This window comes from Dendrobates tinctorius, unplaced genomic scaffold (genome assembly GCF_039654945.1).
Source record: "Dendrobates tinctorius isolate UK_male_01 unplaced genomic scaffold, ASM3965494v1 ptg000005l, whole genome shotgun sequence".
In the NCBI taxonomy this organism is placed as follows: Eukaryota; Metazoa; Chordata; class Amphibia; order Anura; family Dendrobatidae; genus Dendrobates; species Dendrobates tinctorius.
In genome coordinates this window covers 34252695-34271122 of record NW_027361673.1, presented here as the reverse complement: position 1 = coordinate 34271122, position 18428 = coordinate 34252695, and the positions used below count along the sequence as shown (strand labels likewise).

General features: G+C 44.4%; 1 protein-coding gene across 2 annotated transcripts in view; it reads left to right on the top strand.

Annotated features, from left to right (window-relative positions):
- Window positions 1-18428, top strand: part of CPNE4 (copine 4) — a 662462-nt gene that overhangs the window by 435715 nt on the left and 208319 nt on the right. The gene's annotated exons all lie outside the window — the stretch shown is intronic.

The window sequence follows — 18428 nt, the reverse complement described above, 5'->3', positions numbered from 1 at the left end:
TGTGAGGGTGCGTAGGAAGGTAAGTATACTTTTTTTTAATGTTTTTTGATGGGGCAATGCATACCAGGATGGGAATGGGGGCCATGCATACAAGGATAGGGATGAGGAGCCATGCATACAAGGATAGTGATGAGGAGCCATGCAAACAAGGATATGAATGAGGAGCCATGCATATCAGGATAGAAGTGAGGAGCCATGCATACAAGGATGGGGATGAAGAGCCATGCAGACAAGGATACGGATGAGGATACATGCATACCAGGATAAGGATGAGGGGTCAATGCATACCTGGCTTATACTCAAGTCACTACGTTTTCCCAGTTTTTTTGTAGTAAAATTAGGTGCCTCGGATTATACTCAGGTCGGCTTATACTCGAGTATATACGTAATCGTTTTCAAAAATTATATGGACATATGTTATCTATCTCTTCCTGAGCCCTTTTTTTACTGATTTATAGCCAATTCAAACTTTAACTTTCAATTTGTTACAAAATCATCTTAGATGTTCAGGAGAAGACATATAAGGGTTAATTTTCTGAAATGTTAAAATAAGCTCACTTGTAGATTCGCTGTTAACGCATTCTGCAGTCAGCTATGTACTGCGACACACAAAGGGTGTAGAAGCAAAACTGTTCAAGTTTTTTTTTACAAACAGCTAGAGTGTTTCATAGAAAAATTGATATAAAAACAAAAAAAGAGTCATGGGGCAACTCTACCAATTTCTCATTGCAAAGCTTGACATGATTGATAAGTCTCTCCACATTTGGGTCTCACCAGGATGCTGTGCTCGCACCACCCTGTGCTGTAATAAAGCAGAATGGTCTGGTACAGGAAGGGGTAAGGTTGGTGGAAACCCCTGCCCAAAATCTTTAGTGTCAGCTATTATCTTATTCCTTCAACCCAAATCTAATCCCTTAAAACAGCTACATAGATGATAAGTATAGGTGTCTGGGCATACATATAGCGCTCATGACTGCAATATATGGAAGGTGTAGCCAATAAATCTAGCTACACCCTTAAATTACAAAAGAAATAGACACAAGCACAAGTAGCTACTTACTCTCTGCTTTACTGGACGTCCGATAGATGGTGGTCTGGGGGATGACGTCAAGATCCCCAAATGTTCTTCCAGTACTTCCTAAATCTGTCCTTCTGGAACCAGGATGGTCACAATTTGCACTTCTATATGATGCATGCTAATCAGTTAAAAATGCCTTAATTTGTATATATGTCTATTTTAGGATCAAACCTAAACTAAAAAATATGCCTATCCTCCAGTAATACCCATCTCTTGTGTAAGGAGTTGACAGCCAAGACATGACTCCACAATGCAACTTACACTGTAAAAAATGCAGTCCGCAATAAAAAAATTTTAGCACATCAGCATATCCAGTGGCTAACAGCTTACGGGTTACAGAAATACTTCCTATTTTTTAGCCAACAATTTAATTCTGAAAATATCATCCAAATTGCTTACACTTAAAGAATGTGATATTGCCCTTTCTAATGTCTCTATATCCAAAACCCCGCTGGCCCTTGGGATGACTGACTATGACTGATTTACCTGAGATTAATCAACTACGATACATTACTTACCTTGTAGGTTGTAGGTTAAGACAGAGATACACTGATCAGATCACCTTTTGGAGTCAATCCGTTCTGTTTTTTTTCTATATCTGCCTCCTTTTTCCTTTACACTAGTAAAGCTTATTGAGCCTATTGAGCACACTGTGTCTCCGTCTGCATCTTTATAGTCAGTGGCCTTGTCAATGCATACGCCTGAATCCCTACGAACATAAGCCGCATCAGAGCCACTGAACATATGGTTAAATGCTATGTGAACAATGTAAATGCCCAGCCTTCTGTTCTGAGAGAACCTGACTCAACTCTCTGTAATCTATCTAGGTCTCTTTGCAGCTAAAGACTAATTTCCTCTAAGGCTACAGTTGTGCTCAAAAGTTTACATACCCCGGCAGAATTTTTGCTTTCTTGGCCTTTTTTCAGAGAATATGAATGATAACACCAAAACTTTTTCTCCACTCATGGTTAGTGGTTGGGTGAAGCCATGATAATGTGTGCAAAACTGTAAGGCTAAGTTCACACATAGCGGAACTCTCGCGGAAATTACCGCCAGCGTTCCGGAATTCCATTCTGCGGGAAAATCGCATTTTAAATTCCCGCGATTTTCCCGCGGAAAAACTAGCATTTTGCAAGTGTAATTAGCTTGCAAAATGCTAGCGTTTTCCAAGCGATCTGTAGCATCGCTTGGAGAACTGATTGACAGGTTGGTCACACCCGTCAAACATAGTATTTGACAAGTGTGACTACCATTTTACCCCTGAGGCTGCCTATGCAGCATCAGTAGTAAAAGATAAAATGTAAAAAAATAATAAAAAAAAAAAAAATGGTATTATTCTTACCTTCCGATGTCCCGCGCAGCCTTCCCACCTCTCTCCACGCTCCCGTTCCCAGTAATCCTTTGCGAAAATGCCCACGATGACGTACGTTCTCGCGGGATCGCGATGTCTCGTGGTAATTCGCAATTACGTCACGCAAATGACCGCGAGACTTCGCGATCCCACGAGAACTGACCTCATCGCGGGCATTTTCGCAAAGGTTTACTGGGAACGGGAGCGTGGAGAGAGGCGGGAAGGCTGCGCGGGACGTCGGAAGGTGAGAATAACAATATTTTTTATTTTAAATTCTATTTCTTACAGGGATATGGTACCCAAAGCCCGGAGGAGAATCTCCTCTCCTCCGGACCGTGGGTACCATCCGCAAATGTTCTGCTTACTTTTCGCATGGTGTGCACAGCCTCATGCGGGAAGTAAGCGGAACAATGCATTCCTATGGGTGCGGGATCGCCGTGATTCCGCAAAATTAATGAGCATGCTGCGTTTTTTACCGCAAAGCGATTCCGCTGCGGTAAAAACCGCAGCATTAGCACAGCATTGCGGAATCCCATAGGAATCCATGAGATGCTTATTTTTCGCGGCAAAATCACGCGGTTAAAACAGCCGCGGAAACGCGAAAAAAAGCCACGTGTGAACTCAGCCTAAAGCACTGCGGAATATGTTGGCGGTATATTAATAAAAAGATTATTATTATTGTCAAACTACTGTGTTTTCTCTTTTTAAATCATAATGACAACCCAAAACATCCAAATGACCCTGATCAAAAATTTACATACCCTGGTGATTTTGGCCTGATTAACATGCACAGACATTGACACAAAAGTGTTTGACTGGCTATTAAAGGTAATATCCTCACCTGTGAACTGTTTGCAGTGTGTGTGCATAAAAGCTGAGTGAGTTTCTGGGATACAGACAGACTCTTGCATCTTTCATACAGCCACTGACATTTCTGAATTGTGAGTCATGGGGAAATCAAAAGAATTGTCAACGGATCTATGGGAAAAGGTAGTTGAATTGTATAAAATAGGAAAGGGATACAAATAGATATCCAAGGAATTGATAATGCCAGTCAGCAGTGTTCAAACTGTGATTAGCAAATGGAAAATCAGGGGCTCTGTAAAAAGAAAACCACAGTCAGGTAGACCAACAAAAATTTCATCCATGAGATCCAAGATGGCCGCTGATGGAGCTGGACGCACAGGACAGAGCTCCTGCTGTCAATCCAAGCCATCTAACTTTGGAGAGCAGAGGAAAACCGCTCCACAGGCTGCCAACACAAGTGGGACGCACAGCAAAATCTACTAAAGTCCCTGAGGAATGACTTGAGGATATTGGACAGGCAGAAATCTCCATCAGACAGGGACGCAGCTAGGCCTGAGGGGAGGTGTGGGGCCTGGAGAGGTCTGCATATCTTAACAGCAGGGGAGCACCTTTGATGTCCAGAGAGCTGCCACTGAGAAGCACCTGTCTGGGTAAGAGTACCAGGAGCGGTGACAGAGTGGACCCCTGTCCGCGAGGCACCCACGGTGAACGGTTAGACTCCCTCCACCCTTCCCCCAGCTGCTGCAGATGCCGCACAGGAGCGCAATTACCGGAGTCAGCTTCACCCCCTCCTGCCTGGAGAGATTTCCGGGGTGTGTGGTCAGTGAGGCAGAATGCTGTCTGTGATTCAGGACAGGTGGGAGATGTGACCCTGAGGTGAGGAGGTTGCTGATAGAGGACAGTGGGGAGGCTGGGAGAGGAGCCGGCATTATAAATCACAAGACTCTTAGCGTGCAGAGAAACACAGGGGAAGAGCTCAGGGAGCTGGGGGGCCAACAGGGTGAAGACACTGACAACAGATCAGCAGGCAAAGCTGAGATACAAAAGAAAACATTGCCACCCGCTCTCCAGACAATAGTCTAAAGACACTTTTGGGAGCTGCAGCAGCTATAACAGAAGGATTGAAGTGCATGGCAGTCCTGTACTTGAGCTGTCCTCTCTGAGACAGTAAAGGCCACTTCACATTTAGCGATGCACCAGCGATCCCGACAATGATACGACCCGATCAGGATCGCTGGTGCATCGCTAAATGGTCGCTAGTGAGCTGCCACACAGGCAGATCTCACAGCGATGCAGCAGCGATACAGCGGTCGTTACTTACCTTTCAGACGAGGTGATCCTGATGTCCTCCGTCCGCGTCCATGCGTCGCTCGTCGGCGCCAGCAGGAAGCCCAGCAGGAAGCAGCCGACGAGAAATGGAGCTGCACGATCAGCGACAGACAGCGGGGGAGCCGGACGGAGGTAAGTATCAGCGATATCGCTGCTGCGTCACCAGATCGGTGATGCTTTAGCGATATTGCTAGCGATATAACTATGTGTAAAACCCCCTTAAGACAACAAACGCTGTGCTATCTGAATAATTGCACATTGGCCTTAAGAGAAATACAGCATCAAACTTAATCCCCTAGAGCTATTAAGCAAAACCCATCTCTAGTTGCATAACGTTCGTGGAATTCTCGTTACATTATATAACTTTTACTGAACTCTCGATATATAATTTTGCTGAAATCTCGTCGCATAATTCTTTATATAACCCTTTCTGATCGCCCGGACATTTAAAGGGCTGGTGTCTGATAAGTAAAACTTGACTCTCAGGGCCTTCGGGAGGTGGAGCTTGAAGATGGCCTCATTTTAATAGAGCTCCCAGAATTGAATTCGCTGCCATCACACCGCAGCACTGAGCGGGCAGCAGGGATAAGGCCCGGGCAAGGTTCCCCTGATAGCGGGACCAGCTCTCCGAGAATCCCGGAGGTTGTAGGCGCAGGCAGCGCTGACATCCACGCGAAACGTGGATTCCAATACGTGGGGTACATGCTGGAGTGCTCCATTCTACATCACCGGATTGCAAGGTAACCGGGGCAGTTATATGTGAGGCAGATATTCAATAGCGACGCCACTGCCAAACCTACACAAGCTCATCAGGTCTCTTTTCCACTTTGGAAAAATTCGTAGCCAAATCTGGAAAATCCAATAGACCCTCAACTAGGCACCAGAATACTACCTCCCCACCTAAGATGACCGCTGATGCAGAACGGGAGGATACGCAATCTATTCCTCAGGCAATTACGGATATTTTAATGCCGAAAATAGACTCGTCTGGTGACATTTCAGTCAACTTTGGATGCTATCGCCGCTCAGGTTGACACACAAGGGGCACGCATAACAGCTGCAGAACAAAGAATGTCTGATCTGGAGGACATAGTTACAGAGCTCTCCGAGAAGCTAGGACAGAGGGATAAAGATGTCACATTTCTTCTGGATAAAGTCGAGGATCTAGAGAACAGATCTCGGCGTAATAATCTGAAGCTTGTTGGTCTCCCTGAATCGATGAAAACGCCTGATTTGATGGGGATAGTATCAGAATGGCTCCCAAAGGCATTAAATTTACCATTGCGCTCCTGTGCCCTGAAGATCAAGAGAATTCATTGCCTGGGCCCTCCTAGGAATGATACGGATTCCAGACCACGTCCGGTAATCTTCAGGGTCTTGGATTTCCAAGATAAAGTCAGATTGCTATCGGCATACAGGAAGAAGCAACCATTATCCTATGAGCATCATAAACTGTTTCTCTTCCAGGATTACTCGGCTGCAGTGGCAGCCAAACGTAAAGCTTTTCATCCCGCATGTGCCATGTTGGTGGATAAAGGTATCCGTTTTGGGCTACAATTCTGGGTCGCCCTCCCAGGGCTGTGGGGTACTCGGTACCGGGCCGGTCTCTCAGAGGAAGGTGTCACAGCAGCGGTGACCCGGTCCATGGCCCTGGGCGCCCATGTAAAAGGGGGTGAAGTGATGGAATAAAGTTTACGAGTGATTTGTGACGCCACCTGTGGTGTTCGGCAAGGGAGGTGTTAAGCCGACGCTGCAGACAGATCCTCTGGGACAGATGGTGAGGTGCAGCAGTGATGTTATAGCCCTCCACAGGTAGGGCTGTAGTCCCACGGCAGAGTAGATGAAGAGAATAGGGGTTGAGGTAGGTGCAGTGTCTGGCACAGAGATGTAGCAGTGCTGGAGAAGTTGCAGAAAGAAGGCAAGGACACAGCGGAATGTAGTTTCTTTACCTTTACTTTGTAAGTGCAGTCCAGGGTCCAGATTACAGATGGCACAGGAGCTGATTAGCCTGGAAGCAACTCAGGAATCTCTCTATGCAGATAGGTTGTGTAGTCTCCTTCCTAGCGCTTACTTGAGGTACATCCAGTACTGTGTTACACTGAAGTTGCTCCTTCTTGTTTCCTCTCAGATCTACCTCATATGGCAGACAGCTGTAGCCTTCTATCTCTTCTCTTGGCTCACCCGTTGCTGTTGTGCCTCCGAGTCTTAGGTGGGAATAGAGCTTTAACAGCTTCCTATTCCTCTGGTTTCTGTTGCAGGACCTTCAGTATCCATACAACCGTGGAGACCAGGCTCCAGATCATGCGCTCCAGCTGGGAACGAGCATTCAACTCTGCTCAGTCCCCCAGCTTCTCTCTCCACGTCTACACACTTCGGCCTCCTCACACTAACTCCTCTTTCCCTTCCTGGCCCTCAAAGAGCACTCCTCCCCCAATTCTGGTTCAGAGCTCCCTTTGCTGGCCTGGAGTGGGAACGGTGTTGCATGTTATGGTTAACTGCTAGAGAGACCCTTAATTGCTTCCAAGCCTGACATCACCCTCCCTGGAGGAAGGCAATGCCGCTGTGGCGACAATACTCCTGGGGGCGCCACATTCCCCCCTAGTGCAATTCAGTACTCCTGGACTGATAAAAAAAAACATATGAACATATAAACAAATGAACAATTATAAATGTACAAGAGTTAAGAAAAAATGAAAAAATTACAAAAACCAAAGGCTCCAAAAATAGTCCTGAGACGATTAGTCCATGCGTCAATATCCAAGGTACATTCCTGGGCAAATGGTGAACTATGTACAAAAGAAGTTTTTGACCACACCTAGTCCTGTGGCCTAATTGTCCATCAAAACAAACTGAAAAATTCAAAAAGAGGATTTCTTACAGAGTCTCTGTAGGCACAAAACTTAAACGTTACATATATACATACAGTTTAACATTTACATGAACTAATTTATACACGATATCTGAGGGGTGGAATACCTTGGGTACTACGGACAGACCTACGTAGCACTGGTGTTGTTGGGGATCTCACTGGTTGTCTGGTGCTAACCACTGGGGTAGTGGGTACTGTACTGGCTACAATACTGGTGGTTCTGCATAGCACAGGGATACTAGATTTCCTAGAACCACTTCTACTCACTGTGGGCATGACAGATTCGCCACTGGCAGGGTGAGAATTCTCTTGTTCCACTGCTGGTGTAGCATCCGCTGCCTGTACTTGCTGGTTTTCAGGGTGGTCTTGAGTCACTTCTTCTTGCACTACCAGTTGGGGAAAGGTCAAAACTGGCACCACTATGGCCTGTTTCGCTCTAGTCCAAGTTGCAGGGAATTCTCCGAGTACAGTGCTAACCTTTTATTCTTCTTCTTCCTCTATGGGCTGAAGGTTGTTTTGCTCTTCCATTCTGTCCTTTAGTTGGTTAGGGCACAGTTTCAGATGATCCCTCGATACTGCTGCTGAGGTTTCTCCTCCATCCTTACTGATAAGGCACACTTTGGTGTTCTCGAAGTTTGATGGTAAGGGCTCAGCTTCCCATTGGTCATCCAATTTATGCATCCTTCTTTTCCTCTTTAGGACTTGTTCTCCTGGTGACAAGGGAAATGCAGGTGCATGTTGATTGTAGTTCTTTTCCTGCTTTTGTCTCGCTTGAGCTAGACTCTTTTCTATGCACTCTTGTACTCTTCGGTACTGTTGCTGCCTCTCTGTGTCCCAGTCAGCATCTGGTGATGTCACTTCAGGTGTAAGGACTCCCATATCCAAATCAATAGGCAGCTTACCAGGCGGGCTCGCTCTCATTAGGTAGGCTAGAGTGCAGTTGGTGGAATTCACAGGAATGTGGTTGTAGAGGTCTACCAGATCTGGCAACTTTTCTGGCCACAGATTCCTCTCTTCCAAAGGCAAGGTCTTCAGTAGGTCGATTATCACTTGATTCATCTTTTCACACATGCCATTGGTCTGTGGATGGTACGGTGTTGTCCTGATCTTCTTGCAACCGCACCGTCGCAGCTACAGCCACAAAATTTGGCACAGTCACACGTCTGGACCCCGAGAGCATCCTAAGCTATGTTGTGAGGCGAAATTTTAACCCCGTGCATTTCAATTCACCAAACAATTTTGCCCCTGTCTACATACTGGGGAAAAAGTGTGTGCGCGTCAAGCCCCGCCCCTCATTATGATGTTATAATGCCCCTATCTACATAATGGGGAAACAGTGTGTGCGTATCAAGCCCCGCCCCTCATTATGATGTCACAATGGTTGCCATGGCGACACTGATGTCATCATAGGTTGCAAGTCCCGCCGCTCATTATGATGTCATAATGGTTGACTATGAGATGGAGGATGTGTGATGGGTATATGGGCACTGGACTATGGGATGGAGGATATGTATGATGGGTATATGGGCATGGGACTATGGGATGGAGGATGTGTGATGGGTATATAGGCACGGGACTATGGGATGGAGGATATGTAAGACGGGTATATGGGCACAGGACTATGGGATGGAGGATATGTATGATGGGTATATGGGCACGGGACAATGGGATGGAGGATATGTATGATGAGTATATGGGCATTGGACTATGAGATGAAGGATGTGTGATGGGTATATGGACACTCGACTATGGGATGGTGAATATGTATGATGGGTATATGGGCATGGGACTATGAGATGGAGAATATGTATGATGGGTATATGGGCATGGGACTATGGGATGGAGGATGTGTGATGGGTATATGGGCACTCGACTATGGGATGGAGGATATGTATGATGGGTATATGGGCACGGGCCTATGGGATCGTGGATATGAATGATGGGTATATGGGCACGGGACTATGGGATGGAGGATAATTATAATTTGTTATAACTAACCACAGTTAGTTACTATGCCCGGGCAGCGCCGGGCTCTTCAGCTAGTATATATATATATATATATATATATATATATATATATATATACCGTGTGCAGAATTATTAGGCAAGTTGGTATTTTAGAGGATTCTTTTTATTATTGAATAACAACTATGTTCTCAATCAACCCAAAAGACTCATAGATATCAAAGCTTTTTTTTGGAAGTTGGAGTGGGGTTTTTTTAGATTTGGCTATCTTAGGAGGATATCTGTTTGTGCAGGTAACTATTACAGTGCAGAATTATTAGGCACTTAATAAAACTTAATAAAAACCAAATATATACCCATCTAACTTGTTTTATTTTCACCAGGTAAACCAATAGAGCAACACAAAATTTAGAAATAAACATTTCTGGCATTCAAAAACAAACCAAAAAAAATCAGTGACCAATATAGCCACCTTTCTTTATGATGACACTCAAAAGCCTTCCATCCATAGATTCTGTCAGCTGCTTGATCTGTTTACGATCAACATTGTGTGCCGCAGCAACCACAGCCTCCCAGACACTGTTCGGAGAGGTGTAATGTTTTCACTCCCTGTAGATCTCCCATTTTATGAGGGATCACAGGTTCTCTATGGGGTTCAGATCAGGTGAACAAGGGGGCCATGTCATTATTTTTTCTTCTTTTAGACCTTTACTGGCCAGCCACACTGTGGAGAATTTGGATGCATGTGATGGAGCATTGTCCTGCATGAAAATCATGTTTTTCTTGAACGATACCGACTTCTTCCTGTACCACTGCTTGAAGAAGGTGTCTTCCAGAAACTGCCAGTTGGTCTGGGAGTTGAGCTTCACTCCATCCTCAACCCGAAAAGGTCCCACAAGTTCATCTTTGATGATACCAGCCCATACCAGTACCCCACCTCCACCTTGCTGGCATCTGAGTTGGAGTGGAGCTCTCTGCCCTTTACTGATCCAGCCTCGGGCCCATCCATGTGGCCAATCAAGAGTCGCTCTCATTTCATCAGTCCATAAAACCTTAGGAAAAATCAGTCTTAAGATATTTCTTGGCCCAGTCTTGACGTTTTATCTTATTTTTCTTGTTGAAAGATGGTCATTTTTCAGTCTTCCTTAGCTTGGCCATGTCCCTGAGTATGGCACACGTGGAGCTTTTTGATACTCCAGTAATGTTGCAGCTCTGAAATATGGCAAAACTGGTGGCAAATGGCATCTTGGCTGCTTCAGGCTTGATTTTCCTCAATTCATGGGCAGTTATTTTGCACCTTTTTTTATCAACACGCTTCTTGCGACCCTGTTGGATATTTGCCATGAAACGCTTGATTGTTTGGTGATCACACTTCAAAAGATTGGCAATTTCAAGACTGCTGTATCCCTCTGCAAGACATTTCACAATTTTTGACTTTTCAGAGTCCGTCAAATCTTTCTTCGGACCCATTTTGCCAAAGGAAAGGAAGTTGCCTAATAATTAAGCACACCTTATATTGGGTGTTGATGTCATTAGACCACCCCCCTCATTACAGAGATGCAAATCACCTGATTTACATAATTGGCAGTTGGCTTTCAAGCCTATACAGCTTGGAGTAGGACAACATGTATAAAAAGGATGATGCGATCAAAATACTCATTTGCCTAATAATTCTGCACCCAGTGTATATATATATATATATTTACCATTAATAAAATGGTACATAAAGGGTTAAATAAAAATACACACAGAGCCTGTGTAGGAGTTTAAACATAATTAACCTATATATATGCTGTAACAAAACAGCAACTGTCAGAAATCTGTGTGAAATGCAATATCTGTTTATTTAAGAAAAAAAATTAAAAATTGCATGGGCTCCTGCATAATTTTCATAACCAGCAGAGGGAAAGCCGACGGCTGAGGGCTGATGTTAATTTTCTGGGAAGGAGCCAATAGCCATACAGGTTCCCAGGCTATTAATATCAGCTCACAGCTGTTTGCTTAGTCTTTACTGGCTAGTTTACAGGGGATCCCCAGAAAAAAATTAACATGGGGTCCCAATAAAAAATCAAACCAGAAAAGGCTAGGCAGCTGCAGACTGAAATCAATAGCCTGGGAAGGGGTCATGGATTTTGGCACCCCTGGGCTAAAAACTTCAGTTCTCAGCCACCCCAGAAATGGCGCATCTTATAGATGCACCAATTCTGGCACTTAGCCTAACTCTTCCTGCTTGACCTGTAGCAGTGGCAAGTGGGGTTCATATTTGTGGGGTTGATGTCACCTTTGTATTGTCATGTGACATCAAGTCAACGGCTTAGTAATGGAGAGGTGTCTATAAGACACCCCTCCATTACTAACCCCATAGTGATATTGTATAAAAACACAGACATCCAGAATAAAGTCCTTTATTTGAAATAATGACACAGACTCCTTTATTCATAGAATCATAGAATCATAGAATTGGAAGGGACCTCCTGGGCCATCTTGTCCAACCCCCTACTCAAAGCAGGATTCGCTAAATCATCCCAGTCAGATGTCTGTCCAGCCTCTGTTTGAAGACTTCCATTGAAGGAGAACTCACCAATTCTCGTGGCAGCTTGTTCCACTCATTGATCACTCTGTCAAAAAGTTTTTTCTAATATCTAATCTGTGTCTCCTCCCATTCAGTTTCATCCCATTGCTTCTAGTCTTTCCTTGTGCAAATGAGAATAATGATCCTTCTACAATGTGACAGCCCTTTAAATATTTGTAGACAGCTATTAAGTCTCCTCTCAGTCTTCTCTTTTGCAAACTAAACATTCCCAAATCCTGCAACCTTTCCTCATAAGACAGGGTTTGCAGACCGGTCACCATTCTGGTCGCTCTTTTCTGAACTTGCTCCAGTTTGTTGATGTCTTTTTTAAAATGTGGTGCCCAAAACTGGACACAATATTCCAGATGAGGTCTGACCAAAGAGGAGTAGAGGGAAATAATGACTTCACGTGATCTAGACTGTATGCTTCTGTTAATACATCCTAGAATTGCATTTGCCTTTTTTGCTGCTGCATCACACTGTTGACTCATATTCAGTCTGTGATCTATTAGTATACCCAAGTCTTTTTCACATGTGCTGTCACTTAGCCCTATTCCTCCCATTCTGTATATGCTTTTTTCATTTTTATTGCCCAGATGTAGTACTTTGCATTTCTCCCTGTTAAAAACCATTCTGTTAGTTGCTGCCCACTTCTCCAGTTTATTTATATCTTTTTGAATCCTCTCTCTCTCTTCTCTAGTATTAGCTATCCCTCCTAGCTTTGGGTCATCAGCAAATTTCATCAGTTTACCCTCAATTCCTTCATCTAAATCGTTGCTAAAGATGTTGAACAATACAGGGCCCAGGACAGAGCCCTGTGGTACCCCACTTGAGACATTCTTCCAACTGGATGTGCAGCCATTCACGACCACTCTTTGGGTCCGATCACTAAGCCAGTTATGAATCCACCTAACAGTTGCCTTGTCCATTCCATACTTAGTCATTTTTTCAATTAAGATTGTATGAGATACTTTGTCAAATGCTTTGCTGAAGTCAGGATATACTATATCTACAGCATTTCCTTGATCCACCCAATCAGTGATTCCATCATACAATACAATTATTGAATCTAAATTTACCATAGTTATTGAACACCTAATCCCCGACGCCCTCATCTCCTGCAATCAATGAAAAAATAATAAACCAACATTTAATACTATCCTGTCCGACGTAGTCCACTTAATAACTATTGTCCCACGGCGATCTCACGTGTAGAACAGTCACATCGGGATATGTAACAGCTCTAACTGGCTGATGGCGATACACTGACAGGAGGTAATCACTCCCGCAGTGTATCGCTGCACTGCCTTGAGAGTTCACGGGAGTTCATCAACTCTGGTGATCTCCCTTACGGCACTACTGCTGCGTGGGAAAGTTCTCACGCAGCAGTGCCATAAGGGAGATCACCGGAGCTGATCAACTGAAGAACTTCAGTGAACTCTCTCACGGCAGCTCAGTGAAACATTGCGGGAGCGATTACCTCCCGTCATTGTATCACTGGTGGCCGGGTGAGATCGCCGTGGGACACTCGGTATTAAATGGAGTACGACGGAAAGGTGAGGGTATGTTGGTTTATTATTTTTGATTGTTTGCAAGAGACACGGGCATCGGGGATTAGGCATTCGATGAGTAAGTATTTTGTATGTGAATATGTATGTAATTATGTAAATGTTTACATTTTTTTTCATCGGCTTTGCTGTCTTTGTTATATGTGACAGCAGACATAGCCAGATGGGAGTAGTAGTCTCATCAGACGATGTCTAAGTACAATCACTATGGGCTGTTCGTCACATGGGTATACAACCGCAGACACTCGCAGGCAGACACAGACAGACACATACAGAAATTTTCTGCCCACTCACTCTTCCTCCTTCTTACGTCATTTCCCTTGACAAATCATAGCGTTTTTGACAGCAAATCTGCAGAAAATACGCAAACTTTTTTACACCTGCATTTTTGCTGCAAATTTGACAGACTCAATTGAAGTCAATGAGTCAAAAACGCTGCAGAAATGCAAAAAGAATTGGCATGCTGCAAATACGGACAGAAATTTACTGATCATGTGCACATTTCAGGATTGTCATTGAATTACCTTGCATAAGTATTCCATTGCGTTTTTGGACCATTTACTCCCATAAAAAATGCATCGAAAATGCATCAAAAACGCATCGTGTGCACATAGCCTAAAAAAGTAGCATTAATCCTTTGCTTCTCCTCTCTAAATGCGTCACAAAGAGACAATTTGAGGAAAAGATACTGTTGCTGCCTTTTTCTTTCCTTTCTAGTCTTTTGTGGTGTACTCTAAAATATTTTGGGTAGGAGTGTACATAGAAATCATCTGGGCCCATAACAAAAGTCCTAATTGGGACCCATCCCCCCTTCTCCTCCCCCCAAAAAATATTAATATTCACTGGAGTCACAGTAAAGTATATCTCACAACTTTGCAGTGCGTACAAGTTATATTGTTTCTATTGAAAACCATTCTTGTTCCCATGCACTAAGATACCCTATTCATGGCCACAATAAAGTATGATGCTAAAAAAGTGCCTCCCCTCAAACAGAGTATGATATCTCCACAATTCATTTATCCACAGAACTCTCCATACAAACAGTATGATGACTGTACACTATGCCTCCCCATGCAAAGTGTGATACCTTCAGTGATCCCAAAAGAGTATGATGCCCCGACAGTGACCCCACACACAGTATCATGGTCTCCACAGTCCCAGGTATGAGGTCCCCCACAGCCTTCCACACAATATGATGGCTTTCATACAGTATAATGACACTCCATACAGTATAATCACACATCCCTCCACACAGTATGATGGACTCCACACAACCCTCCACAATATATAATGGCCCCTACTAGCCCTCCAAGCAGTTTAATGGCCTTATACATCTCTCCAATCTCTCCAAACAGTATAAGGACTCTCACATAGCCATCCAAAAAGTACAACTGGCCCTCACTCAGGTCTCCAAACAGTATGATTTTTCCCCACATAGCCCTCCAAACAGTTTTATTGCCCCCCACAGTCCTCCAAACTGTATAATTGGCTCCACAAGCTAAGAGTTCCCTGTTCTAGCATTGCTTTCTACTGTGTCTGCATTCAGGATATAGATGCAGTTTAAGATATGATGCTATGGGAAGGATGGACCAATGGACCAGGTGACACCCCCCCGCCCCTCCTCCTCGACTCGCGCTCCCCATAGCAGGCGCGTGGTCTGCAGCTATTAGCGGTACGCAACTGGTTTTGGGCAGCTTAAAGGCCTTTGCCTAAAAACTGCAGTTCAGCTCCTATTCAGCTGAGCTGTAGTTCTTATCAATGGCTACTAAACAGTATGCGGAGCTGTTCTGTTTAATCTGTTTATATCTGGTCAAGGCTCAAGGATTGGAGGGTGTGCAGGACGCAGGACCCCCACAGATCTGGTATTGATGATCTATCTTAAAAGTTATATTTAGTGGTTATCCAACATCCAAGTATTCCTATAATGAATGCATTTAGATACCTGTGAATGATGATTTGACAGCTCTTTTATTTAGAAATTTTCATTGCTGAAATGTATATTAAAAGCCCTCAGTGATTTGCTATTTAAATTTCTCCCATTCAGTTCTGTGAGAGCGCACAATTCTTTCCTTAGTCCTGACCAACTATGGCCGATTCATAGACAGAGATATTCCTATTGCAGTAATGAAATGGTAATGTCCATTTAAATGCACTGCAAACTCCAAATAATAATAATAATCTTTATTTATAAATAAACATATTCCGCAGCGCTTTACAGTTTAACAGTTTCAAAACACAAGTCATAAGTAACAACGTTAACAATACGATAATTAAAGCAAAATAAGACAAAATAAGACGACCCTGCTCGTGAGAGCTTACAATCTACCATGAGGTGAGGGAGATACAAAGTACAGGTGTGTATTTACAATTGTATATTTACAATGAAGGTCCAGCCATCTTGAGGGAGTGAAGGATGGATGGAGATGGTGAATGGGCTATACACGCACACTTACGCATAGAATGACTTTGATTAGTGAACGTGATAAGCCGCTCTGAACAAATGTGTTTTGAGGGAGCGCCTAAAACTATGCAAATTGTGGTTAGTCCTAATTTCTTGGGGTAGAGCATTCCAGAGGATAGGAGCAGCGCGGGAGAAGTCTTGGAGTCGGGAGTGGGAGGTACGGATTAGTGCAGAGGTAAGTCGAAAGTCGTTTGCAGAGCGCAGCGATCGGCGAGGCGGATAGACAGAAAGGAGGGAGGAGATGTAGGGGGGTGCCGCACCGTGGAGAGCTTTGTGGGTGATAACAAGTACTTTGAATTGGATCCTATAATCAATGGGCAGCCAGTGTAATGACTGACGAAGAGCGGACACGTCCGAGTACCGATTAGCCAGATGGAAGACCCTGGCTGCTGCATTAAGGATGGACTGGAGAGGGGAAAGTCGAGTGAGGGGGTGGTCAATTACTAGAGTGTTACAGTAGTCCAGGAGGGAGTGGATCAATGCTACAGTGAAGGTTTTTGTTGTTTCCATGGTGAGAAAAGGGCGGATTCTAGAGATGTTCTTTAGGTGTAAGTGGCAAGAGCGGGCAAGAGATTGTATATGGGATGTGAAGGAGAGATTGGTGTCAAACATAACACCCAGACAGCGCGCCTGCTGCCAGGGAGTTATTATGGTACCACCCACAGAGAGGGAAATGTCAGATTTAGGGAGGATAGTAGACGGCGGGAGCAGAAGAAGTTCAGTTTTAGAGAGGTTGAGTTTCAGATAGAGAGTGGACATGATATTGGAGACTGCGGACAGACAGTCACTGGCGTTCTGTAGTACAGAGGGGTAAGGTCGGGGGAAGACGTATATAGTTGTGTGTCATCAGCATAAAGATGGTACCGAAAGCCAAATCTGCTGATGGTCTGTCCAATTGGGGCTGTGTAGAGAGAGAAGAGAAGGGGGCCAAGGACTGAGCCCTGAGGTACCCCGACAGCAAGAGGAAGAGGAGATGAAGTGGAGCCAGAGAACAAAACACTGAAGGAGCGGTCAGAGAGATAGGAAGAGAACCAGGAGAGAGCAGTGTCCTTAATGCCTAGTGACTGGAGCCTAGAGAGTAGGAGATGGTGGTCAACAGTATTGAAAGCTGCAGATAGGTCAAGAAGAATGAGCAGAGAGTGGTCACCGTTATGTTTTGCTGTCAGAAGGTCATTGGTCACTTTGATGAGTGCAGTTTCAGTCGAATGTAGGGGGCGGAAGCTGGACTGTGAAGGGTCTAGAAGGGCGCTCCAAAAGTTTAGAGATGAAGGGGAGATTGGAGACTGGTCTGTAGTTGCTTGTGCAGGATGGGTCGAGAGCGGGTTTCTTTAGTAATGGAGTAACGATGGCGTGTTTGAAGGAGGATTGGAAAATGCCCGAGGAGAGGGAGAGATTAAAGATTGTAGTTAGGTGGGTTGTGACGACTGGAGAGAGAGACTGGAGGAGATGTGAGGGAATGGGGTCGGTAATGCATGTAGTCGGACGAGAAGAAGAGAGGAGTCTGGAGACTTCTTCTTCTGTGATGGGATCAAATGTGGAAAGTGAGCCAGGGGAGATCCAGGAAGGGATGGGAGTCACAGCACTTGGTGGTTGGGAGCAGATTTCCTGACGGATATTATCATTTTTTCTGTAAAGTGGGAGGCCAGGTCATCAGCACAAATGTCTGTGATAGGGGCCTGTGCTTTTGGCCTGAGGAGGGAGTGAAAAGTGTCAAAAAGTTTCTTAGGGTTGTTGGCTAGTGAGGAGATCAGGGTGGTGAAGTAGGTCTGTCTGGTGAAGGGCAGCGTTATAGGTTCTTAACATAAATTTGAAGTGGATGAAGTCTTCTGGTGTGTGGGTTTTTCTCCATAGGTGTTCAGCACTCCTAGAGCATTGCTGGAGAAGTTGAGTTTGCGATGTGAGCCAGGGCTGTTTTACTCTGTACTTGGAGGTTCTGAGGGTGAGGGGAGCTACTTGGTCAAGGGTCCTTCTAAGAGTGTCCTTGTAGTGATGAACAGCCAGATTAGGACAGGAAAAAGAGGAGATTGGGGACAGTGATGAGTGTAGGAAGTCTGAAAGTGTCTGAGGGTTAATGGCTTGTAGATTTCTGACTGTGTGGTAGGTAGGAGTGAGCTGGGGTGGGCGAGGATTTCAAAACTTCAAAAAAATTTCAAAACTTCAAAACTTAAAACTTCAAATCAATGTGAATGTGGCCAAGTAGTAATTTTAGAGAAAGCTAATCATCCTTGGGGACTTGATTTGACGCCACTGATAGTTTTACTATTTTCCTGATAATCACAATGCCAGCTATGTTGAGCACCCAAAGCTCCCTCTATCTCTTTACATGTAATAGATATAGCTCCATTATTTTTTATTCTTTTAGCACTGTAAAATAATGTCCCAAAAATCATAAGTCACAATTAAATGTCTTCACTGGCATAATTTTTTT